Genomic DNA, 26,116 nt, shown 5'->3' with positions numbered 1-26,116 from the left:
GAACTAAATACTTAAATGTAGACCAGAAACTATAAAACTCTTAGAGGAAAATACAACAGAAAACACTTTGACATAAGTCACAGCAAGATCCTCTATGACCCACCTCCTAGAGTAATAGCAATAAAAACAAAAATAAACAACTGCAACCTTATTAAACTTAAAAGCTTTTGCACTGCAAAGGAAACCATAAACAAGATGAAGAGACAGCCTTCAGAATGGAAGAAAATAACTGCAAATGAAGCAACTGACAGAAAAAAAAACCCAATCAAAAAATTGCAGAAGCCCTAAACATACATTTCTCCAAAGAATACATGGTCAATAAACAGGAAAAAATACTCAACATTGTTCATTATTAGAGAAATGAAAATCAAAACTACAATGAAGTGTTACCTCACACTGGTCAGAATGGCCATCATCAAAAACTCTAAAACAATAAATACTGGAGAGGATGTGGAGAAAAGAGAACCCTCTTGCACAGTTGGTGGAAATGTAAATTGATACAGCCACTATGAAGAACAGTATAGAGATTTCTTTAAAAGCTAGGAATAAAACTACTGTATGATCCACCATTCCCACTACTAGGCATATACTCTAAGAAAACCACAATTGAAAAAATACACATGTACTCCATTGTACATTACAGTACTATTTACAATAGCTAGGACATGGAAGCAATCTAGATGTCCATCAACAGATGAATGGATAAAGAAGTTGTGGCACATATAGACAATGGAACAGTACTCAGCCGTAAAATGGAATGAACTTCAGTCAGTTCTAGTGAAGTGGATGAACCTAGAGTCTGTTATAGAAAGTGAAGTAAGTCAGAAAGAGAAAAACAAATATCATATGTCAATGCATATATATGGAAGCTAGAAAGATTGTACTGATGAAACTATTTGCAGGGCAGGAATAGAGATGAAGGTATAAATAACAGATTTGTGGACACAGCAAGGGAAGGAGAGAGTGGGAAGAATTGAGAGGGCAGCATTAAAACACATACCTTACCATATGTAAAATAGATAGCTAGTGGGAAGCTGCTGTATAACGCAAGGAACTCAACCCAGTGCTCTGTGACAACCTAGAGCAGTGAGATGGGGTGGAAGGCGGGAGGCAGATTCAGGAGGGAGCGTACATATGTATACTTATAGCTTATTCACATTGTTGTATGGCAGAAACTAACACAACATTGTAAAGCAATTTTCCTCCAATTGAATTTTTTTTTAAAGGTTAGGGGGAAAAAAGCTTATAATTTAATTTGAAAAAGTCTCAAGGGAAAAAGAATCAGTTCATTGAAGTAGTAATTAAGAAAAACTGAGCATCAGTTACTATTACCACTGTAAGTATCAAAAACCTTAGGCCAAAATGACTAAAAATTCCATTTACTTATGGACCTTCAACACCTGGTGAAAATATAACAGGGTGAGAAGCTTTCACTGGTGCATGGAACTAGCTCATAGTAGCCATGAGAGCCAGTTTTTAAACTTTTGGAAAATTTTTGAGATCATTGTGAAAGGTACACTATTAAAACTTAAATTATATAAACTTACAGTTAACAAACACTTGAAATTCATCACTTCCTAATTATTTCACAATTTTGTATTATCTAATTTTTTTCTTTAAGAAAATAAAGCCCTTTATTTTCAGGGAGAGGGTCGTTAAGAAAGAAAAGAAAAAGACTCGTTAGCATCTTATTTTCTTGATGTTATTAACATTTACTATATCTGTGTGGTGGAAACACTACGTAATGGTGGCTACCATGTAACTCTTTCCAACTCTGCATTCAATCATGTCTTGTTGGTGAGAGTATTAACATGGAAACTGACAAATTAACAAATGCTGTAAGTCACTGCTTTTTGTTTGAGAGAGCCAGTAGCTAAACATTTATCAGCATGCTATTGCTCATATAATTCTAGGTCTAAGGAAGACTCAAGAATTAAATACAAAACATCTCATCAAGCAGGTGAGTAGGCTGTCCTTGAAAGTGCTTTGTGAAAGAAAGTTGGCCAAATAGACAATATTCCAGATGAGTTAGGCCTCATAATTACTTTGTATCCCAGTGATCAGACACTTTATCTCCACCAGAGCACCTCAGGAGTTATTTTTTTAGAAGTATATGACGTGGCTTTCCTCCAGAAACCCAAGGGTCTGTATTGTAATTCTCTGATGAGAGAGTATTATAAACTCCATAGAATTTTCCTAATTACTGATACCTCTAATATCATATGGACTGCTGGGTCATATGGATTCAAACAACAGTGATTCTTGTACCATTGCCTGGATCTGCTGCAGAACTTTTTCCTGCTCTGAAAGTGAAAGTGAAGTCGCTCAGTCGTATCCGACTTTTTGCGACCCCATGGACTGTAGTCTACCAGGCTCCTCCCTCCATGGGATTCTCCAGGCAAGAGTACTGGAGCGGGGTGCCATTTCCTTCTCCAGGGGATCTTCCCGACCCAGGGATTGAACCCGGGTCTCCCATATTCCAGGCAGATGCTTTAACCTCTGAGCCACCAGGGAAGCCTGAACCTCACTTAAAGCTGGCAGATTTTAGTGTCACCCGATATATGGGTTGTACCACTATTCAAAGATGTAAGCACTTTTCCAGATACCCTTAGAGCCCAATGAGGTCTCTGGGGTGATGTGCTCCTTTATGGTGAGGGGGCAAGATGCAAAAATGTGTCCTTTATTGTTAGGGGATTTCCTGGCATACCCTAGGCAATTGAAGTTCTAAAACTGTTAACTTTGTGGCAGTTCCTTAAATTTTCATAAGGGCTATGTCCTGCTTTCTGGAGTACATGAGTCTTGACACTGGAAATATTTCAGGTATTTTTTTTTTTTCTTAATGAGTCAGATTGGCAAGATGTCATCAATACAGTGGACCACTATGACGTTCTGTGGGATGTGTAGCTAGTCTGTATCTCTTTGGACTATTTTAAGACAGAAGACAAGGAAAGCCCTGGGGCAAGACTGTAAAAGTATTCTGTGGTATATTCCCAATGAACAGAATTTCTGATAAGAATAGAGACAGATGCATTCTTCAAACCAACAGCCACATACCATGTACCTGAGATCATGTTAATCTGATCTAGCAAACATACTATGCCTGGCACAAGCAGCTGAAATTGGGGCTATTACTTGGTTTGCAGTAGTCCACTTTTATCTTCCAACATATGTCCAGATTTTACAAGGACCAGACTGGTTATTCAAATGAACATACAAAGAAGACTACCACCACTACATTTCCCCTAAGATTAGACATTATTTTTTGTTTACTACCTTTGTATTTTCTTGGAGGGGGTGCAATTTTAGAAGCTGCCACTTGGCTTTCCCTACTGCGATAGCTCTAATCCTTGTGGCTGTACCAATCTCTAAGGATTTAAGGATCTCTCTCAATGGCAACCCACTCCAGTATTCGTGCCTGGAGAATCCCATGGACAGAGGAGCCTGGTGGGCTGCAGTCCACGGGGTCGCAAAGAGTCGGACACGACTGAGCGACTTCACTTCCACTCAGTTAATAGAGAGTCCATTTCAGTTATACCTGTAGGGCCAAGGAAATGACCACTGGAAATGTGGAAATCACAGTGGAAACACTGTGATCCAGATCTGAATCATGACTCCATTTATTGCCTGGCATTCATTTCCCCCCACTCCAATAGGAATCCATCATGATGCTTTGGGTATTCAGATTTCAGTGTCAAGTTGGGTCTAGTGCCCAAAAGTTCTTAAAATGTTTGGCTATTACCCCTTCTTCAGTGTACAGTTAACTCAGTAAAAAGCTATGAGTCCCTCTCACAATGGACTGTGACAATTATTACTGGTGTGCTTACCACAGTGTTTCAGGATCCGTTATCCTAGTGACTTCTTTCTCAGTTAATAGGTTCTGGTTCACAAAACTCCTGAACTGGGAAAGAAATAGGAACTTTTATTGAAGCAATTGAGCTTAGCTACCTGATCATCTATCCTTGATCTCATTTGATTTTATGGATTGATTAGCTTCCTTCTGTTTTTCTCCTAGTGATGCCATGTTCTATTAAACATCTCCATCACTCTTTGAAAGTCATGATCCCCTGGCTCTTGCTCTAAACTTGTTGCTCATCACTATAATAATATTGACCTGGCTTCTAATGGTTATAGCACTTCTGCATGGCTTCTAGCACCCCCATTTCTATCAGTGAGGTCACTTTTATAGCAGCATCACCACTGGCCAACAGAGGACTACCACCATAAAGCATTCTTGTGATGTTGGTTTCCTCTCACCATCACATCTGGCAAATGAGATGGTAAGTGGTGTATCCTCTTAGCCTTCCCAATAAATACAGCCCTTCAGAGTGTTTTCTGGACTTACGCAGTATGTCCACTTCAGCATTCCCACTTTTGCCCTATAGTCTTCCAATACCTGCAACTCTGGTGTCTCTATCTAACTTAAAGTGAACCATTGCTTTGTCCATGTTTGGAAAAGTAACTATTCTTGGAGTCCTTGCCAAGGAGTTAAATCCTGTTTCCTGGAAGAGTGCTCCCAAATCAATAAACTCTGTATTTTCCAACTTTATATTCTGCTTCCCACCCCTGCTTAGTCAAGTGCCCTTAGAAACCAGTCCTACACACATAATCCCCCAACTCATGGCAGTACCCATTGACTGGAAACTGCAGATAATTCAAGGCTGAGTCCCTTTCCTACCTTATGAGAGCATCATTTCCCTGGCAAAACCATGATATAGCTTAACCCTGGATATTGGCTTAGTGACCACAACAGTGCTGAGGCATATCCTGGGATAGGAGGCTGGGTGGGGAATACAGGTTTTCTTATGTGGTATAAGTTCCTGCATCATCGTTAAATAAGTAGGGAGAGCTAGTCTTTTATAGAGAAGAGGGGCCATAGGGTTCCTGGTAACCTGGGATTTTAAGCTGTTGCGACTATTAACCTATCTGTCTCCAGCCTATGTGTCAGGGTCCACATCTTTCCCAGTGCAGATCATGACCTTGGCATAACAGAACTTGGATTTTTTTTTAAAATTTATCTTTTTTGAAGGCCTTTTAAAATTAAGTCCCAGGCCTGGTCTTCAGTTTCCACTTAATTCCACTACCCATATAGTTACTCCTTCCCTCATGTTTCCTAAATGCCAGAATTATGGCATCAGCTAGTGCATTCCTTTCCACCAGTATACCATTTCACTTCACTAGCAGTGAAAGTTTTAACAATGACACTGTCTTGTGCCAAAAGCTTCTTTGGTTCCACCTATCAGCAATGATGAGATTCTCATTGCCAGTTGGGTGGCAGGTGATACAGTTTCTAATTCTATTCTCAATATTTGCTTTGTCAGGTCTGGTACCAACTGTGGTAGGTCAGGCACCTGAGAAATAGACTCTGAAATAGAGCTTACAGTGCGCTAAGGTTATTAGGGAGTGAGTGCACTGAGATCAAAGCCTATGGAAGAGTTGTGAACAAACAAAACTGGGAGGGGAGAGAAGTTGTGTTTTGGAGTCAATGGAGGTCTAAGTTGACACTACACTGAGGTCTAAAGCTTGGTTACTTATTTGGACTTATTATGAATTGAAGTGAGATGCCAACGTTCGTTTGATCATAGAGAAAACAAGAAAATGCCAGAAAAACATTTACTTTTGCATCATTGACTATGCTGAAGTCTTTGTGTGGATCACAACAAACTGGAAAATTCTTGAAGGGATGGGAATATCAGACTACCTTACCTGCCTCCTGAGAAACCTGAATGCTGTCAAGAAGCAACAGTTAGTACTGGACATGGAACAACAAAATGGTTCAGAATTGGGAAAGGAGTATGTCAAAGCTGTGTATTGTCACTCTGCTTATTTAACTTATATGTAGAGTACATCATGCAAAATGCTGGGCTGGATGAATCACAAGCTGGAATCAAGATTACTGGGAGAAATATCAACAAGCTCAGACATGCAGATGACACCACTCTAAAGGCAGAAAGTGAAGAGGGATTAAAGAGCCTCTTGATGAGGGTGAAAGAGGAGAGTGAAAAAACTGGCTTCAAACTCAACATTCAAAAAATGAAGATCATGTCATCTGGTCCCATCAATTCATGGCAAATAGAAGGGGAAAATGTGGAAACAATGACAGATTTTATTTTCTTGGGCTCCAAAATCCCTGTGGACACTGACTGCAGCCATGAAATTAAAAGATGCTTGCTCCTTGGAAGGAAAGCTATGACAAACCTAGACAGCATATTAAAAAGCAGAGACATCACTTTGCTGACAAAGGTCTGTATCTCTTTCTCTTTAGTTGCTAAGTCATGTCCAACTCTTGCGACCCCATGGACTGTAGCCTGCCAGGCTCCTCTGTCCATGGGGTTCTCAGGCAAGAATACTGAAGTGGGTTGCCATTTCCTAAGCTATAGTTTTTCCAGTAGTAATGTATGGATGTGACAGTTGGTTCAAAAAGAAGGCTGAGCACCCAAGAATTGATGACTTTGAACTGTGGTGTTGGAGAAGATGCTTGAGAATACTTTGAACTGCAAGGAGATCAAATCAGTCAATCCTAAAGGAAATCAATCTTGAATATTTACTGGAAGGACTGATGCAGAAGCTGAAGCTCCAGTACTTTGGTCACCTGATGTAAAGAGTTGACTCACTCGAAAAGACTCACATGCTTGGAAAGATTGAAGGCAAAAGGAGAAGGGGCAGCAGAGAATGAGCTGGTTAATAGCATCACTGACTCAATGGACACATGTTTGAGCAAACTCCAGGAGACAGTAAAGGACAGGGAAGCCTGCCGTGCTGCAGTTCATGGGGTCACAAAGAGTTGGACATGACTTAGGGACTGAACAGTACAGAAGTGTGAAGATCAGACCTTTCTATTCCTTCTTGAATCAGTCATTAGGTGTAGGCTGCTCTAGAAAGGGAGCATGACCTTGGGCAAGGCAGCGCTGAGGCAGTCTCCTGGGCTTCCCTGGTGGCTCGGAGAGTAAAGCGTCTGCCTGCAATTCAGGAGACCTGGGTTCGATCCCTGAGTCAGGAAGATCCCCTGGAGAAGGAAATGGCAATCCACACCAGTACTCTTGCCTGGGGGTCAAAAGCTATCAGCAATACTTGCAGAGGCTGGGCAGAGTAGATGGGGAGATCTAGATGGCATATCACAGCATTCATCAACTATAATAGCAAAATATCTTTAATAATTTCTAGACTTCAAACTTCCAAAGAGTGCAGAACTGCCTAGGGATGGATGTGGTAAACAAATATAAATGTTATTTAATGATCTACTAGGTTGAAGAATATGACCTTGATCTTTCTGTAGGTCAAAATGATTGAATAACATAAATTTCATAGTTTAACCTAATTATAGAATACACCAGGAAGGAGCTTTCATTGGCTTGTGGACATATTTAAATGTTTATGCATTTTAAAATAATCTATAAAATAGCTTCACTTCCCACACATGCCCAACACCCTCCCCATCCTCCCCATTTTGGTTATACTCATTAAAATCTCTGCTTTTAAAGCACTTGATGTCACCCAAAACCAATAGTAAATAATGCCTGATGAATGCAATGAGAACACTTTCATTCTACCTCTGAGACTTGACTCTTGTCCCTTTCCTCACTTGGAATTCTTCTTTCTGCATTGTTCCAACCAAACTACAACAAGAACAGCACTCTTTTCCAAACCTACCTCCTCCTTATAGACTCATGAGGGAAGACAATGTCAAGAGAGAAGATAAAGTCATTTCAATGTATTTTTATTCTGTATTTACGAGTTCTTTATTGCTGCATAGCAAATCACTCCAACACTTACTGGTTGAAAACAATACCAACCATTTTGATCACAAATGTGAAATTTAGGCAGGCTTTGGCATGGAGCATTTGTACCTGCCCTACATGGCATCAGCTAGGGCAGCTCAACCAAGGGCTGAAGGATCCATTTCCAAGCTGGCTCATTCACACATGACAAGTCAGTGCTGGCTGCCAGCTGGGAACTTAGCCAGGGCTGAGGGTGGCAGGGAGGTGGGGCTGTTGGATTCAGTATGGTGGCTGAGCTCCAAGAGTGAACATCTCCCAAACCCAAATGGATTATGTTTGGATATTACTAAAGAATTTAGCTGAGAATCCAAGTAATGCCTGATCTTTTCTCCATCTGTTTTTCACTTATAACCAGCTTATTTCAAAATGGATTTGAGGCAGAAGCTCCCTTTATTTAAGGGAGACACAGTAACCTTTAAATGCAATTTTTATACTCTGGATTCTAAGAGATGATCTGCATTTCTGAGAGGGAAAATAAGTATGTGCACAGTGGGAAGAGATGTGTTTGTGCATTTGCACTCTGTGTGAGCACACATGTGCATGCCTGTGTGTTTTATATGTGTGTATATTATGTATGTGCCTATAAGCGTCTACATGTGTGTGCATGTGACTGTGTGTATTTATATGTGTGTCTAAGTTATTAAAATTGTGTCTGTGTGTGTTAGCATTGTATGCATGTGTGTGCACGTTGTGTAGTTTCCATAAGGATATCAATCTTTATTGTAGTTCCAAAATTGTTGCAGGACTGCTAAATGATAGCATGATACTTTTTAAAAGAAAATTTAGATCTCTATGCAAAGTCAACAGAAAGTTTGTTGCTCAGTCATGTCCAATTCTTTGCAAATCCATGAACTGTAGCCTGCCAGTCTCCTCTGTTCATAGAATTCTCTAGGCAAGAATACTGGAGTGGGTTACCATTCCCTTCTCCAGGGGATCTTCCCAACCCAGTGATCAAATCCAGGTCTCCTGATTGCAGGTAGATTCTTTACCATTTGAGCCATCAGGGAAGACCCAAAGTCAACAGACAGTAATGTAATTATTTTAAACTACATATGTATTAGCTCAAACCATAGCATTTTCTTCAAGTAACACCTTTATTAATACAAAACTGACTAAGACAGCTTATCTGAGCCATCATCTTTTAAATGTTTTAGTATCAAAAGTCCTGCAGATTGTCCTGATAAAGTACAAGAGATACTGTAGAAGAATCTACTGAATTTTCCGTGACAAATATGATTTATGACATACTTAGAACTACCTGAGAAATGATTCTGAAATTATTCATTTGTTCCTGGTTCAAGTTAACAAAGAATGCAGCACATTTTTACCATTGTTTGTAAAGGAGATTTAGGTTTCCAAAGAATGCACTACACAACCGCTCTAACCTTGGTATCTGATAATGTTAAACTTTATTTCTCTGGCACATGAGGTATTTAAGGGAGTTACATTTTGCTTAATTTTGTTATGTATATACAGTAATATGGACTTCTCCAGGGGCTCAGGGGTAAACAATTCTCCTGCAATACAGGAACCACAGGAGACCTGGGTTTGATCTCTGGCTTGGGAAGATCCCCTAGAGGAGGAAGTGGCAACCCACTCCAGCATTCTTATCTAGAGAATCCATGGACAGAGAAGCTTGGCAGGCTACAGTCTAAAGGGTCACAAAGAATTGGACATGACTGAAGCAACTTAGCACACATGCATATACAGTAATACACACCTTTTTTATAGTTCTATGAGTTTTGACAAAATGCACAGAGTTGTATAATAGCCATCAAAATCAGGAGACAGAATAGCTCCCTTAGCCCAAAATATTAGCTCATCCTATCTCTTTATAGTCAAACCTTCATTCTCCCCTGAAGCCTGGTAACCACTTACCTTTCTCCCTCCCTATAGCTTTGCCTTTTCCATAATGTCATGGAGATGAGATTATACCATATATAACCTTCTGAGTCTGGCTTCTTTCACTGAGAAATGCATTTGATATACACCCATATCATTACATGTATGTACATTTAACTTGTTTTTATTGTTCAGTAGGATTTCATTTTATGGATGTACACTGTTCAACCAATAACCAACTAAAGGACATTTAGGTTATTTCTAGTTTGGTGCTATTGTGAATAAAGCTGCAATAAGCATCCATGTACAGTTTTAGTGTGGGAACAGAAAATTTAATTTTTCTAGTAAATAGTAATGGGATTACTTTGCATTGGGATTACTGGGTCAGACAGTAAGTTCAATTTTAACTTTATAAGAAAATTCACCTTGCATTTCCATCAGCAATGTGTGAAAGCTCCAGTTGCTTCATATCTACTTCAATATTTTACTGTCAGTATTTTTATATTAGCTCTTTTAGTAGGCGCATAGTAGTATCTCCCTGTGGTTTTCATTTGCATTTCCCCAATAACTAATGATGACAATCAAATTTGTGTTCATTTTCTTTCCACACAGTTCCATTGAGAAGTGTCTGTTGAAATCTTTGCCTATGTTTGAGGGGTTATATGCTTTCTTATTGTTGAATTTTGTTTGTGAGTTCACTATGTATTCATAATTACTTTGCCAGATATCATTTGCAAATATTTTCTCTAGTTTGTAGCTTGTCTTTTCATTCTCTTAATAGTATTTTAAAGAGCAAAGCTTTAATTTTCCCAAAATCTGACTTAAAAATTTTTATTTTATAAATCATGCTTTTGGTTAATATCTAAGAACTCATTCCCTAATACAAGGTTACACAAATTTCCTAGATTTCATCTAAAAGTTTTATAGTTTTATATTTATATTAAATCTAGGAGTCATTTTTAGTTAACTTTTTTATCAAGTGTAAGGGATAGGATATGGTTCATTTTCATGCCTATGATATTCAATTATTCTAGCACCGTTTGTTGGTAAGACTATCCTTTCTACATTGAATTACTTTTGCATCAATTGACCATTTTAGACTGGGTCTATTTCTGGAACTCCTACTCTATCACATTGATCTATGTGTGGTATTTTCACCAATACCACACTAACTTGATTACTGTAACTTTATAGTATGTTTTGAAATCAAGTAGTATGAGTTTCTCATTTTTTTTTCTTTTTTCAAAATTATTTCACTTATTCTAAAAAAAAAAATTATTTCACTTATTCTGATTTCTTTGCCTTATAATACAGATCTTAGAAGAAGTTTTAGATATCTACAAAAAGTCTGGTGGAAAATTTGCTTGTCCATAGATCAATTTGGGGAGAATAGATATCTTAACAGTAATAGCTCTTCTGACCCATGACCATGGCATATTTTCCCACTAATTTAGGTATTATTTAATTAAAAAAAATGTTATTGGAGTATAGTTGATTTACAATGTTGTGTTAGTTTCAAGTATACAACAAACTGAATCAGTTATGTATATACATATATCTGCTCTTTTTTTAGATTCTTTTCCCATATAGATTGACAGAGTATTGAGTGGAGTTCTCTATGCTATAGTAGGTCCTTATTCATTATCTATTTTATATATAGCAGTGTGTATATGTTAATCCCAATCTCTCAATTTACCTCTCCCTGCCCTCTTATCCCCTGGTAACCATGAGTTTGTTTTCTACATCTGTGACTCCACTTCTGTTTTGTAAATAAGTTGTACCCTTTCTTTTAGATTCTACATATGAGTGATATCCAATAGTATCTGTCTTTGTCTGACTTAGTTCACTCAGTATGACAATCTCAAGGTCTATCCATATTGCTGCAAATGGCATTATTTTGTTCTTTTTAATGACCGAGTAATATTCCATTGTATACATGTACCACATCTTCATTATCCAATTTCTCACTTGAAACTGAGGGACTTCCAGAATGTTGGGTTTATATATTTTATCATTTCTAAAAATTAATAACCATTATAGCTTTATTTTCTCTCTACTGCTCTTTTGGGATTCTAATACATTATTGTTAGACCCTTTCCCTGTACCCTCATATCTCTTAATCTCTCTTTTGTAGTTTCCATCCTTTATTCTTTCTGTGGTGCATTCTGGATAATTTTTTCTGACTTATCTTCAAACTCCCAATTATCTTTTTATCCATGAATAGTCTTTTAATTTCTATGCATTGATCCGTAATGTATTCATGTAAATGTGTGTATGTATATACAAATATATATATGTATGTGTATATACATATACACAAACACATATGTATATAGATATATATCCATCATGAATATATCTATATGGGTCTATTTATTTATATACATATATTCATTTCTACAAGTTCTAACTGGTCCTTTTTCAGATCTGATTTTACTTCATAAGGTTTTCTGTTTGCAATATTTCAGTTTATCTTTCATTTATTTAAACATTGAAAGCATAATTGTTTTGTAAGTCTTAAATAATAACTCCACATCCAGAGTCTTTGTAGATCTCTTTCTGCTGTCGGTTCTTTCTGCTTGTTCTTATGCACAGTGCTTCTTTTGCTTTATGAGTGGCGCTGTTTGCACTAAATATCTTCGAAAATATAATAATTTGAACTCTGTTATAAAAGGTGCAAAAATACACAAAAGAAAGTACACATTTACTTAAACCAAATATCTAGGGATACTATCTGTTTGGTATCACTTCAAACTAAATTCAGTGCTAGAGGGTTTCATTTTTATGTTGCTTTTTGGGGGGGGGTCCATCCATAAGATGTCAAATATAAAACATAAAACTATATTCAAAGGCCAATTTACTTCTACTTCACAGTGACCCAAAGAGTATAGCCCGTTAGGAATTCTACTTATACTGGGGAGCATCTTCTCTTAACTTCTTCCCACCTTGGGTAACCATATCAGCCTGGCTGTAAAAACTAAAGTTTTCGTTTTTCCTGATTGACAAAAGCCTTTAGAGGCCACTTAGCTCCCTTTACCTCTCTAGATTCCTGCTTTCCCTTTGAGTTTATCCTGGAAATTCCTATCTTGTTAGCTCTTCAATGCTTTATAAAAATAACTTCGTTTTTTGCATTTATCCATAATTTGTCATTGTTTTTCTGAAAAAAGTTGGCCCAAATAATCTGCTGCTGCTGCTGCTAAGTCACTTCAGTCGTGTCGACTCTGTGCTACCCCATAGATGGAAGCTCACCAGGCTCCCCTGTTTCTGGGATTCTCCAGGCAAGAACACTGGAGTGGGTTGCCATTTCATTCTCCAATGCGTGAAAGTGAAAAGTGAAAGTGAAGTTGCTCAGTTGTGTCCGACTCTTCATGACCCCATGGACTGCAGCCTACCAGGCTTCTCTGTCCATGGGATTTTCCAAGCAAGAGTACTGGAGTGGGGTGCCATTGCCTTCCCCAAAATAACCTAGCTTGCTATTACTAGAAACAGGAAAATCTTTACAAGAATAAGTCCCATTGCAGATTGGAATTGTACAGGTCCTGATATGTCACGGTGATAATATTTTAATTTATTTTCATTTTACTTTTGTGGGGAGGTGTTGCCCATTCTAGTTTCCGCACACAGCTATCTTATTTTAAGGGTGAAAATGAAATATTCAGTAGGAGTCTTTGTCTTTTGGCGTCAGCAATGAACAGATTCTCTTCTCCATCTGTTAGTTGGGGGGAGGGTGAAAAACATTTTCTTTTTCTGTATAATTTTCTCTTTTCAGACCTACCTATATAATTTTACAATTACCTTTATGTTACAGAATATTTGTTAGCACTTCTAAAATTGACTTTTCTTATTCTGTGCTCAGAAGTCTTTGTTATTGTTTTTCCTGCCTTTCTCTTATTTGTATGAGAATGAAGATCAGGGTTTGTAAGTTTCCTTTTCTGGGTTTTTTTTTTTTTTTTGGTAGGAGTAGGTGGGTGAGGGGAAACTATCTTTTTTTTTTTGTCCTACTTGAACTCTTGTTATCCTATTTTCCTTATTTAACTTTTTTTTTTTTTTTTACAGAAATAGACCCACAGACATAGAAAACAAATGGTTATGGTTACCAAATGGAAAGGAGGGAGAGGGATAAATTAGGTGTTTGGGATTAACACACACACACTACTGTACATAAAACAGATAAACGATATTATCCTACTGTATAGCACAGGGAACTATACTCAATATTTTACAATAGCCTATAAGGGAAAATAATTTGAAAAAGAATAGAGGTATATTACTGAATTACAGGGCCCTACACCTGAAACTAACACAACATTGTAACTATACCTCAATAAAATATATATGTGTGTATATATAAAGAAAGGAGAAAAATGTTTGATTTAATCCACTTCACTTTTCTTGGCAACCTATGAAGTGCTGTAAAGAAATTTCTTTAAGTTTTATGGTGATGGGATTAGATTCAAAAAATTTTTCTAAATAAATAAGAGGATTATAAGAAGTTTACAAGTCAGACTTTTGGTAACAACTGGATTATCTCATCTATTAATAAAGCCAACTTCATCAAGCAATAACTTGCTACAATCTCATTATAATCAAGGCTTAAAGTGTTTCAAGTCTTGTCATTCATGAGTCACCAACTACTGGAAGCTGCACCTACCAAGGGGTTTTGTGAAGAAGGGAGACTCCACCCTTACACACCCACACTGAGCAAACCAAGAGTTGATGCTTGAAGAGAAAACATAAAAGATAAGTACAAGTCAATAAAATAACAGGCTAATAAAAATTGAGATAGTAAGCAGAAAAGAATTAGATACATAAAATTATTTTTTGGGATTATTACAAACTTAAAAATCATATTATCACGTTATTACAAGATGTGTATGTCTAGAAATGGGCTTCCCCAGTGGCTCAGCAGTAAAGAATCCACCTGCAATGCAGGAGCCACAGGAGACGTGGGTTCGATCCCTCTGTTGGGGAGATCCCCTGGAGGAAGAAATGGCAACCCACTCCAGTATTCTTGCCTGAAGAATCCCATGGACAGAGGAGCCTCGCGGGTTATGGTCCAGAGGGTCTCAAAGAGTCAGACACGACAGAAGTGACTTAGCGCACGCACACACACCATGTCTCTAAGCAACCTAGGACCTCCAGTTTTCCAGTTAAGACAATGTAGCTTCATTGCAGACACTCCTGATTTCCCCTAAATTCAGTGATCGTTTGTTCTGATGGTGCCTTAGAAGATCCATTCTCATAGTGTGTTTTATCACAGAATCATTCAGAAAGCTGCTAAGAGGTATCATCAGAAATAAACAATCTCCTGGTCAGATAAGACAGAGAAATACCAAATTAAATAAAATCAACCGATTTTCTGTACCATATAATTCCTAAGCCTTCAATGTGCCAATTGGCATAATGAATCTCTAAAAGTGAAGTTAGGGTGTAGTGGTCCCTCTTTTTTTGAGCATGTCTTGGAACAGGTTCATGTTTGTTCTAATGAACACACTTTAAGAAATGTGTCTCTAAATAGAGAGTGAGAACTTTAAGAAAGAGGGAGAGGAAAATCTATGTCTTCATTCTATTAAAAGGTGCATTACCAGTAAAGCCCCAAGTGTCTTTATCTCATTTCCTAATATTGTGTGAAATATGTATTATCCTTAGAAAATCGAGATATTGAAAGGTTAAGTAACTTGTCCAAGATCACACATTTGTAAGTGGCATAATTAGGATTCGAGTCCAGAAGTTCTTCACTCAAACCCTTGACTATATCTCTTCTTTCTTACAAAACAAAACAAAAAAATCTTTCTGATGTTTCCATGAATTTTCAAGTTAGAACAATTTTTTTTAAGAAAATGTGCAAAAACACATAAATCCACACAGGTCACTGACATTCTGATAGACGGGACATTTGTGCAGCCAGGGATGGATTGAGTTTTACAAAATACGTTTGTGTATGTGTCCTGTACCTACACTTTGATTAATTGACCTAGCACACAGGTACAGGTACAATTTAGAAGAGACTACATTTCCACCCTGCCCGTAAGGAATGAGAAAAATGCCTCTGGCATTCACTAAGTACACTAGCTTGCATGGTTTCCCTTATCACTGGGAGGGAGGGGAGTCAAGTTTCACCTGCAGCATCTCCTGCATACTCCTCATACATTCATTCTCCTTCACATCCCTTCCTGATTCTATTCCAAGTTTCTGTTTTAGAGGTGATTATCAAGGGAAAAACTTACTGATGGAATTCCTATGCAGTTCATGTTGGACATGAGAACCATAGAGAATTTGACATGTACCAACTCTCATTCCTTTTGAATGATACACTAAACAAGCCCAGAGATGTTTCAGATTGTTCCAGGAGCATACATACCAGGATTCATTAGGGCTTGATGTGTATCTGTGTATCGAAGTGAAAATGGTGTGTGCCTTCTCAAATCTGATGTCTTCCCCAGGAAGACAGTGCTACTCAGATGGCATGTATGGTGACATGCACATGATTCCTTTGAAGTCTTGAGCAATTCACTAATAACTCACAAGGCCAGAAGGCAGATTTTAAATCAAGTATCAGAAAACACCTCCAAGTGCAATAATAGAGGATCAATTAAATGAAATATACTCCAATATGACAAAAGATCAAAGAGTCTTTAAAATATTCATGACTTTTTAATGATATGAAGAAACAGTCATGATATAACTTACCTATTTAGCACATACTACATGTCAGGCTCTGCTTTCAGGACTATTATGACACTTACTTCTGGTGGAAGGACAGGTGTTAACAGGTGCCAGAATCGTAACATATATGTTTCATCCACTGAGGTTTCCATAATGGCTGGAGTTTCTCCCCCATTCCAGTCTTACTAACACCAATCACAATTGGCTTCCTCCATTTCCTCCAGTATGCCATTCAAATGGTATCATTTTCTCAGTGTGCCATTATGGAAAAAAATATTAGGATGTCTTATCAAAGGAAAATAAACAGGTAATATGATAGTTGTTGATCTGAGGAAAAATAAATCAGGGTCAGAAGTAGAATAATAACGTTGTCATTTTATGTGCCTGGTGAAAAAAAGATCTCTTCATGGAGGTAAATTTTAACCAAATTTCAGAATTAACTGGAGGAAGTAAGTAGTATGGATATTTCCAGGCAGAGGGAACTGCAAGTGCAAAGGCCCTGAGGAAGGAGCATATTTGGCATGCTAGAAGAACAGAAAGAAATCTAGTATAGCTAAAGTGGGATAAATAAGGAGAGTGAAAAACATGATCCAAAAGGCCTTTTATGTAGCCTTATTTCCAGATTCCTCCACTCATTACCTGGCATTGCTACTGTAGGATAGTCAGCTTTCTATTATAAGTTTCTAAACCTGATGTGTTTCTTCCATGTCTGATTCCATCAGGTTCAACAAAGCATCCCCTTGGCTGACTTTCAAACACAACTGAATGTTGTGAATATTGAATATTCATGTACTAATTTATTTGTTCACAGGCACAGTATACAATGGATTGTTACTCAGCCATTAAAAAGAATGAAATAATGCTATTTGCTGCAAAATGGATGAACCTAGAGAGTGTTACACTGAGTGAATTAAGTCAGACAGAGAAGGAGAAATACCATATGAGATCCCTTTTTTGGTGGATTCTAAAAAGAAATGATACAAATAAACTTACTTACAAACAGCAACAGACTCACAGAGAACAAACTTATGGTTGCCAGAGAGAAGGGATAGTTAGGGAGTTTGGGAAGGTCATGTACACACTGCTATATTCAAAACGGATAACCAACAAAAACCTATTGTATAGTACATGGAACTCTGCTCAATGTTATCGGCCAGCCTAGATGGGAAGATGGTGTTGGGGAGAATGGATACATGTATGTGTATGGCTGAGTCCCTTCCTGGTTCACCTGAAACTACCACAACATTGTTAATCAGCTATGCTGCTGCTGCTGCTAAGTCTCTTCAGTCGTGTCCGACTCTGTGCGACCCCATAGATGGCAGCTCACCAGGCTCCCCTATCCCTGGGATTCTCCAGGCAAGAACACTGGAGTGGGTTGCCATTTCCTTCTCCAATGCATGAAAGTGAAAAGTGAAAGCGAAGTCACTCAGTCGTGTCCGACTCCTAGTGACCCCATGGACTGCATCCTACCAGGCTCCTCCTTCCATGGGATTTTCCAGGCAAGAGTACTGGAGTGGGTTGCCATTGCCACCCCAATACAGAATAAAAAGTTTAGCGTTTGGAAAAAAAGTGGGGGGAAAGATTACATAAAAGGCAAACAGAACAAGAGGCAGATCAAAGCAATGACTAAGAACCAGGTGTGAAGAAGATATGAGAGTACAGAAATACATAGATACTGGGGAGCAAGGCATCAGAAGTCACACTCAAGTGGGAAGAAGAGATTCATATTTTCCAGCATAAGGAAGTTAATCAGAAACCAAGAGGTCAGAGGGTTTTAGATGTAAGGAACACAGTCAGCAAATAGAGGACGTGAGAAGTAATGGATACTTTTGTATTGTTGGACTTCCCTGGTGGTCCAGTGGTAAGACTCCACACTTCCATCTGAAGAGGGGAGGGTTTGATTCCTGGTGGGGGAACTAAAATACCCCATGCTGCATGGTGAGATCAAAAGAAAAAAAAAGAAGAAAGAAACTGAGGCAGTTTTTCTGGAGCCAAAAAATAAAAGATCATGGGCCCTGCAGTCAGACTTTGATCCCTACACTAACTCTGGGGACCTAGCTAAGAGAAGTCTCAGTTTCTTCTTGGATAATATGTATATTAAAATGGCTATCCAGTGCTCACTTTGGCAGCACATATATTAAAACTGAAACAATACAGAGAATATTAGCATGGCCCCTGAGCAAGGATGATGTGCAAATATGGAAGCATTCCATATTTTCACATGTACCATCTTAGAAAATGGTACCAGTGAATGTAAATGATGCAACCACTATGGAGAAGAGTATGATGGTTCCTTACAAAACTAAAAATAGTTACCATATGATTCAGCAATACCACTCTTGGGTATATATCTGGAGAAAATCAGAATTCATAAGATACATGCACCCCAGTGTTCCCTGATGCACTATTTACAATAGCCAGGACATGAAAGCAACCTAACTGGCCATTGACAGAGGAGTGGATAAAGAAGATGTGTACATATATATAATAGAATATTACTCAGCCATAAAAAAGAACAAAATAATGGCATTTTCAGCAACGTGGATGACGTTAGAGATAGTCATACTGAGTGAAATAAATCAGACAAAGACACCATGTGATATTCCTTATATGTGGAATCTTTAAAAATGGTACAAATGAGCTTATTTACAAAACAGAAATAGAGTTACAGATATAGAAGACAAACTTATGGTTACCAGGGATGGGTGTAAGGGGGAGGAATGAATTGGGAGATTGGGATTGACATATATACACTGCAACAGATAATTAATAAGGACTTGCTGTATAGAACAGGAAACTACTCAATACTCTATAATGACCTATATGGGAAATTTTTTTTTAAAGACTGAACATCTATCTATCTATCTATCTATCTATATATATATATCTGATTATATGTATATATGTATGTGTGTGTATGTATAACTGATTCACTTTGCTGTACACATGAAACTAGTACAATATTATAAATCAACTTTGCTCCAATAAAAATTTATCTAAGAATGGCTATCCTGGTAACAGCATAATGTTTGCCAAATGTGATTTGCCTGCCTCTATGTATCTCCTGCAAGGTTCAGAGCTGTTTGTTAGGATCATCTGCACAGTGGACAAAAGCAAGCATGTTAGGGAACTGGTGAGATAAAGAAATTAGCAGTCCTCGGGTTCATCAAGGCAAGGCATTGGCAGCTCTTTCCAAGTGGGGCAGCTACCCTTCAGGGACTGTCCTGTCTGAAGGAACTTGACATCAACCCTGCCAGCACAGAGTGGTTCCAGCCCAGGCCCCATTCCAGGAGCTGTTCTGAAAGAGACCTAACTTTCTAACATACTATGATATATGTCTCTTTCTCCTCTTCATCCTGGTGCCTTCAAAAAGCCCCAGACTGCCTACCATGTGCCAGCTCCTCGTGACCAGAAAGCTTTATTTTTATTCTTCCCAGTATTTAGCTCATTACCTTTGTCCATAAAAGTTGCTCATTAAATGTTGAATCATGAAATTTACTCCTATTGTATCAGCCCCTATTTTGTAAACTCCTGTGACCATAGCAGGTATAATAATCAAGAGCATTTGAAAAATGATACCTTTACTTTCACTTCTGGTCAAATTGAACTAACAGGGACCAGATTTTCTTACACTCCCAAAACAACTAAAAAATTGGAAAACTATATGAAACAGTGGCTTTCAATATCAGCCATGAGACAGTGGAGAAGAGTGGTTGCTAAGACATGGGAAATGAACAAACTGAACCTGTTGTTACCACAGCTTACTGCTTGAAGAGAGATTCCAGGCTGCAGGGCAGTCACCCTGAGTTGAGAAGAAGGAACATGAGGTCCAGGGAGGCCCAACGTCACCAGATTTCACAGGACAGAGTAACAGATGGAAGAAACTGGACACAGAGAGAGTTCCAGAAATTTGGAGAGGAATCCCTTAAGTATTTCGATGACTATTGATCATCACATGCCAGAGAAGAAAATACCCAGGATTGAAGAAAGAATCCACTTAAAGAATTGGAGGAATCCTCAAAATTCACACAGGACCAAAAACATCCCTTTTTCTCACCAGGCAAAGTAGAAAACCTCATATATGGTGTGGTAGGGTAAATAATGGCCTTCCAAAGATGTCCAGGCCCTAATCCCCAGAATCTGCAAATATGTTCGAGTACATGGCTAAAGGGACTTGGCAGATATGATGACATTAAGGGTCTTGGGAGGCAGAGATTATTCTGGATTATCCAGGTTGTTGTTGTTTAGTCACTAAGTCATGTCTGACTCTTTGAGATGCCATGGACTGCAGCACACCAGGCTCCCCTGTCCTTCACCATCTCCTGGAGTTTGCTCAAACTCATGTCCACTGAGTCAGTGATACTATCTAACCATCTCACTCACTGCCGCCCTCTTCTCCTTTTAACTCCAGTCTTTCCCAGAATCAGGGTCTTTTCCAATGAGTGGATCCAATGTAATCACATGAGTCCTTATAAAAAGGAGGCAGGAGGGTCAGAATCAGACAAGGAAAGGTGACAATGGAAGCAAACGTATGAGAGGAAGAGAGAGAGAGAGATTGGAAGATGCTGTGCCACTGACTCAAAGATGGAGAAAGGGGCCTCAAGCCAAGGAATCAGGCAGCCCAAAGAAGCTGGAAAATGCAAGGAAACAGATTCTTCCCTCAGAGCTTCCAGAAGGAAACATATCTGCTAACATTTAACTATAGACCAATTTGTTTGACTTTGAACTTCTGAAATCCAGAGCTTTAAGATAAAAATCTTATGTTCTTTCAAGCCACTAAGCTTGTTGAAATTTGTTATGGCAGAAATACACATGTGAGTACTGAATAGAATACTCAGAAGGGTCTTGCCCCAGTAATATGGCAAATTTACCTTTTGACTAAATGGTACTCTGGTCCTGTGCAACAAAGCTTAAAAGCAAGACTCAAAAGTATTAAACTGTTTCAGGATAATTTAAACACATCCCACAACAAAACTCAAGAATATTTATAGGAAAACAAAAATATCCAGCATTCAATGAGATAAAATTCACAATGTTTGTCATTCAATCAAAATTATAAGGTTAGCAATGAGGCAAGAAAACATGACTCATGATGATGATAAAAATCAATCAAAACTGACCAAGGAAAAAACAGATGATGAAGGGCATGAGACAATTATGTAACTGCATTTCATATGCTCAAAAACCTTGAATAAAGATTGACCATCTTAACTAGAAACAGAAAATATTTTTTTTTAAAAAAAGACTGAAATAGAAGTCCTAGAGATGAAAACTACATTTGAAGTGAAAAATACATGGGATGAAATGAATGTCAGATTATACATGGCAATAGAAAAGATTATTGAACCTACAGCCATAGCAATAGAAACTAGCCAAAATGAAGCACACAGAGAAAAAGAATACAAAGAAACTAAAAGTATAATTGAGCTATGGAATAACTTCAAACAACCTAATGTAAGTATAATTAGAAACCCTGAGAAGAGAAGAGGCAGGAAAAATATTTGAATATACAAAATTTTTCCAAATTGAGTATTATCAGATCAGATCAGATCAGTCGCTCAGTTGTGTCCGACTCCTTGTGACCCCATGAATCACAGCACGCCAGGCCTCCCTGTCCATCACCAACTCCCGGAGTTCACTCAGACTCACGTCCATCGAGTCAGTGATGCCATCCAGCCATCTCATCCTCTGTCATCCCCTTCTTCTCCTGCCCCCAATCCCTCCCAGCATCAGAGTCTTTTCCAATGAGTCAACTCTTTGCATGAGGTGGCCAAAGTACTGGAGTTTCAGCTTTAGCATCATTCCTTCCAAAGAAATCCCAGGGCTGATCTCCTTCAGAATGGACTGGTTGGATCTCCTTGAAGTCCAAGGGACTCTCAAGAGTCTTCTCCAACACCACAGTTCAAAAGCATCAATTCTTCGGCGCTCAGCCTTCTTCACAGTCCAACTCTCACATCCATACATGACCACTGGAAAAACCATAGCCTTGACTAGACGGACCTTTGTTGGCAAAGTAATGTCTCTGCTTTTGAATATGCTATCTAGGTTGGTCATAACTTTCCTTCCAAGGAGTAAGCGTCTTTTAATTTCATGGCTGCAGTCACTATCTGCAGTGATTTTGGAGCCCAGAAGAATAAAGTCTGACACTGTTTCCACTGTTTCCCCATCTATTTCCCATGAAGTGATGGGACTGGGTGCCATGATCTTCGTTTTCGGAGTGTTGAGCTTTAAGCCAACTTTTTCACTCTCCACTTTCACCTTCATCAAGAGGCTTTTTAGTTCCTCTTCCACTTTCTGCCATAAGGGTGGTGTCATCTGTATATCTGAGGTTATTGATATGTCTCCCGGCAATCTTGATTCCAGCTTGTGTTTCTTCCAGTCCAGCATTTCTCATGATGTACTCTGCATATAAATTAAATAAACAGGGTGACAATATACAGCCTTGACGTACTCCTTTTCCTATTTGGAACCAGTCTGTTGTTCCATGTCCAGTTTTAACTGTTGCTTCCTGACCTGCATACAAATTTCTCAAGAGGCAGATCAGGTGGTCTGGTATTCCCATCTCTTTCAGAATTTTCCACAGTTTATTGTGATCCACACAGTCAAAGGCTTTGGCATAGTCAATAAAACAGAAATAGATGTTTTTCTGGAACTCTCTTGCCTTTTCCACGATCCAGCGGATGTTGGCAATTTGATTTCTGGTTCCTCTTCCTTTTCTAAAACCAGCTTGAACATTAGGAAGTTCATGGTTCACATATTGCTAAAGCCTGGCTTGGAGAATTTTGAGCATTACTTTACTAGCGTGTGAGATGAGAGCAATTGTGCAGTAGTTTGAGCATTCTTTGGCATTGCCTTTCTTTGGGATTGGAATGAAAACTGACCTTTTCCAGTCCTGTGGCCACTGCTGAGTTTTCCAAATTTGCTGGCATATTGAGTGCAGCACTTTCACAGCATCATCTTTCAGGATTTGGAATACGGCAACTGGAATTCCATCACCTCCACTAGCTTTGTTCGTAGTGATGCTTTCTAAGGCCCACTTGACTTCACATTCCAGGATGTCTGGCTCTAGGTCAGTGATCACACCATCGTGATTATCTGGGTTGTGAAGATCTTTTTGTACAGTTCTTCTGTGTATTCTTGCCATCTCTTCTTAATATCTTCTGCTTCTGTTAGGTCCAAACCATTTCTGTCCTTTATCGAGCCCATCTTTGCATGAAATGTTCCTTTGGTATCTCTGATTTTCTTGAAGAGATCCCTAGTCTTTCCCATTCTGTTGTTTTCCTCTATTTCTTTGCATTGATTGCTGAAGAAGGCTTTCTTATCCCTTCTTGCTATTCTTTGGAACTCTGCATTCAGATGTTTACTCAGTACTCAGATTGAGTATTATAGTCAGAGATAAAATAAGTTCAACAGACCCCAAACACAAGAACCATGAAGAAAATCACACAAAGAAATAACATATATCATACATTCATATAAGTACATTTGTATATATATATATATATACACATATGTATCATAGTGAAATTGCTTTAAACCAGTGATAAAGACATCTTAAAAGTTGCCAAAGAAAAATGCACACTATGTAATGAGCAAAAAGATAAGGATAACAGCAAATTTCATGTCACAAACAATGCAAGTAAAAATAGAAATAATATCAGTTATAAACTCTTATATAAAATTAAAGAGGAGGGGATGTTTCTTAACTCTCTCTGAAGTCAGTAAATGAGATAAAGACATTACAAGAAAGGAAAGCTACAAACCAATATCTTTCCTGAACAAAATTGATAAAGTCTTAATGAAATTTTACTCAATTGAATCCAACAATGTATAAGAAGGATATATAATGACCAAGCAAATTTTATGCAAGGATTCCATAGTTAGATTAATATTCAGAAACCAATGCACATAATTTGTCAAATTAACAGATTAGAGGAAAAAACTATAATCATTGCAATAGATATATAAAAAGCTTTTGACAAATCCAACATCCATTCTGGATAAAACTCTCAGTAAACTAAGAATAATAGGGAATATCTTCAACCTGAAAAAAATTATCTATGAACAACCTGCAGCTAACATCATATAATAGTGAAAGACTAAATATTTACCTTTTTATTCAGAAACAATGTAAGAATGTCTGTTCTATATTCAGACATCTATTCAACATGTCTGCTTTTCTATTCAAAATTGTAATGGAGACTCTATCAGTGCAACAAAGCAAGAACAATAAATAAGGGCTAGCTAGATTAGAAATAGAAACTCTATTTGTAGGTAATATGATCAACCCTATATTTGTTTGGTCACACCATGTAGCTTGCAAGATCTTAGTTCCCAACCAAGGACTGAACTTGGGCCCCCTGCAGTGGAAGCACAGAATCCTAACCACTGGATCACCAGGGAATTCCCTAATCAACCACATGGCATTTCCAAAAATAGTGTGAAAGTTGGTAAATGAGGTCAGCTAGGTTGTATGACAGATCAATATTTAAAAATTGATTGTATTTCCATGTTCTAGAAAAGAACAATTGGACATTAAATTTATCACAACAATAACTGAACACTGTAACACTGTACACAGTGACAACTTGCTGAGAGAAATTAAGGAATTCCTCAATATTCCCTGTTTTGACAAGCTCACCTTTATTTAGATTCCACATATAAATGATACCATACAGTATTTGTCTTTCTCTGTCTGATATATTTCACTTAGCATAATGCCTTCAATGTTCTTAATATAACATTTTTTAAATTGAAGGACAAAAAAAGCCAAAGAACCAATAGACAAATGCAAAAAAAGTCATGAACAGTCTCTCTCTCTCTTCCTCTAACATACAAAAATATTCAAACTCACTCATAACTAGAGAAATGCAAATTAAAACAACACTGAGATACCATTTCTCACCTATCAGACAGGCAAAACTTTAAAAGTAAGGCTACACATTTAGTTCACAAGACCATGGAAAAGAAGGCACTCTCATACATTGCTGGTGAGAATGCAAATTATAATAAATTTTTCCAGGGAGAAATTTGACAATATCTGACAAAACTACTTTTGCACGTACTTTTTGACTCAGCAATTCCAATACTAGAAATCTATTCTGAAATTATACCTCTAACAATACAAAAATACATATACACAAGGTTATTACTTGCACCATTGTTTGTAATTGCAAAATACTGGAAATAATCTAAATGCCAATACACAGAATGTTGAATAAACTATGGTATATTCACATAATGGAGTGCTATGCATCTGTTTGTAAAACAAAAGAATGACCAAGATCTCTATGAACTGATTCAGAGTGAAAATATCAACATGCAAAAGAGTATCTATAGTTCTTGCAAGAAAGAAGATATAAGAAAATACATGCATATCTGCCCTTCTGTGGAAAAGAAATATAAGATGGCTAAACCATAAACTAGGGCTTCCCAGGTGGTGCCAGTGGTAAAGAACTCACCTGACAATGCGGGAGATTTAAGAGACATGGGTTGGGAAGATCCCCTGGAGAAGGGCATGGCAACCCACTCTAGTATTCTTGCCTGGAGAATTCCATGGACAGAGGAGACTGACGGGCTGTGTCCATAGCGTCAGAGTCAGACATGACTGAACCGACTTAGCATGCATGCATGCTTTGCAGAAGGAAATTGCAACCCACTCCAGTGTTCTTGTCTGGAGAATCCCAGGGATGGAGGAGCCTGGTGGGCTGCCATCTGTGGGGTTGCGCAGAGTCGGACACGACTGAAGTGACTTAGCAGCAGCAGCAGCAGCAACAAACCATAAACTAGGGCTTCCCAGGTGGCGCCAGTGGTAAAGAACTCACCTGACACTG

General features: G+C 38.2%; 1 non-coding gene across 1 annotated transcript; it reads left to right on the top strand.

Annotated features, from left to right (window-relative positions):
* The first annotated feature begins 18,396 nt into the window (after positions 1 to 18,396).
* Positions 18,397 to 18,502, top strand: LOC133243556 (U6 spliceosomal RNA). Its single transcript, XR_009735112.1, has one exon. It is a non-coding gene; the product is annotated as a U6 spliceosomal RNA (small nuclear RNA).
* The last annotated feature ends 7,614 nt before the right edge of the window (positions 18,503 to 26,116 follow it).

The sequence above is a fragment of the Bos javanicus genome, chromosome X (assembly GCF_032452875.1).
Source record: "Bos javanicus breed banteng chromosome X, ARS-OSU_banteng_1.0, whole genome shotgun sequence".
NCBI lineage: Eukaryota > Metazoa > Chordata > Mammalia > Artiodactyla > Bovidae > Bos > Bos javanicus.
This window is presented reverse-complemented; position numbering and strand designations above follow the sequence as displayed.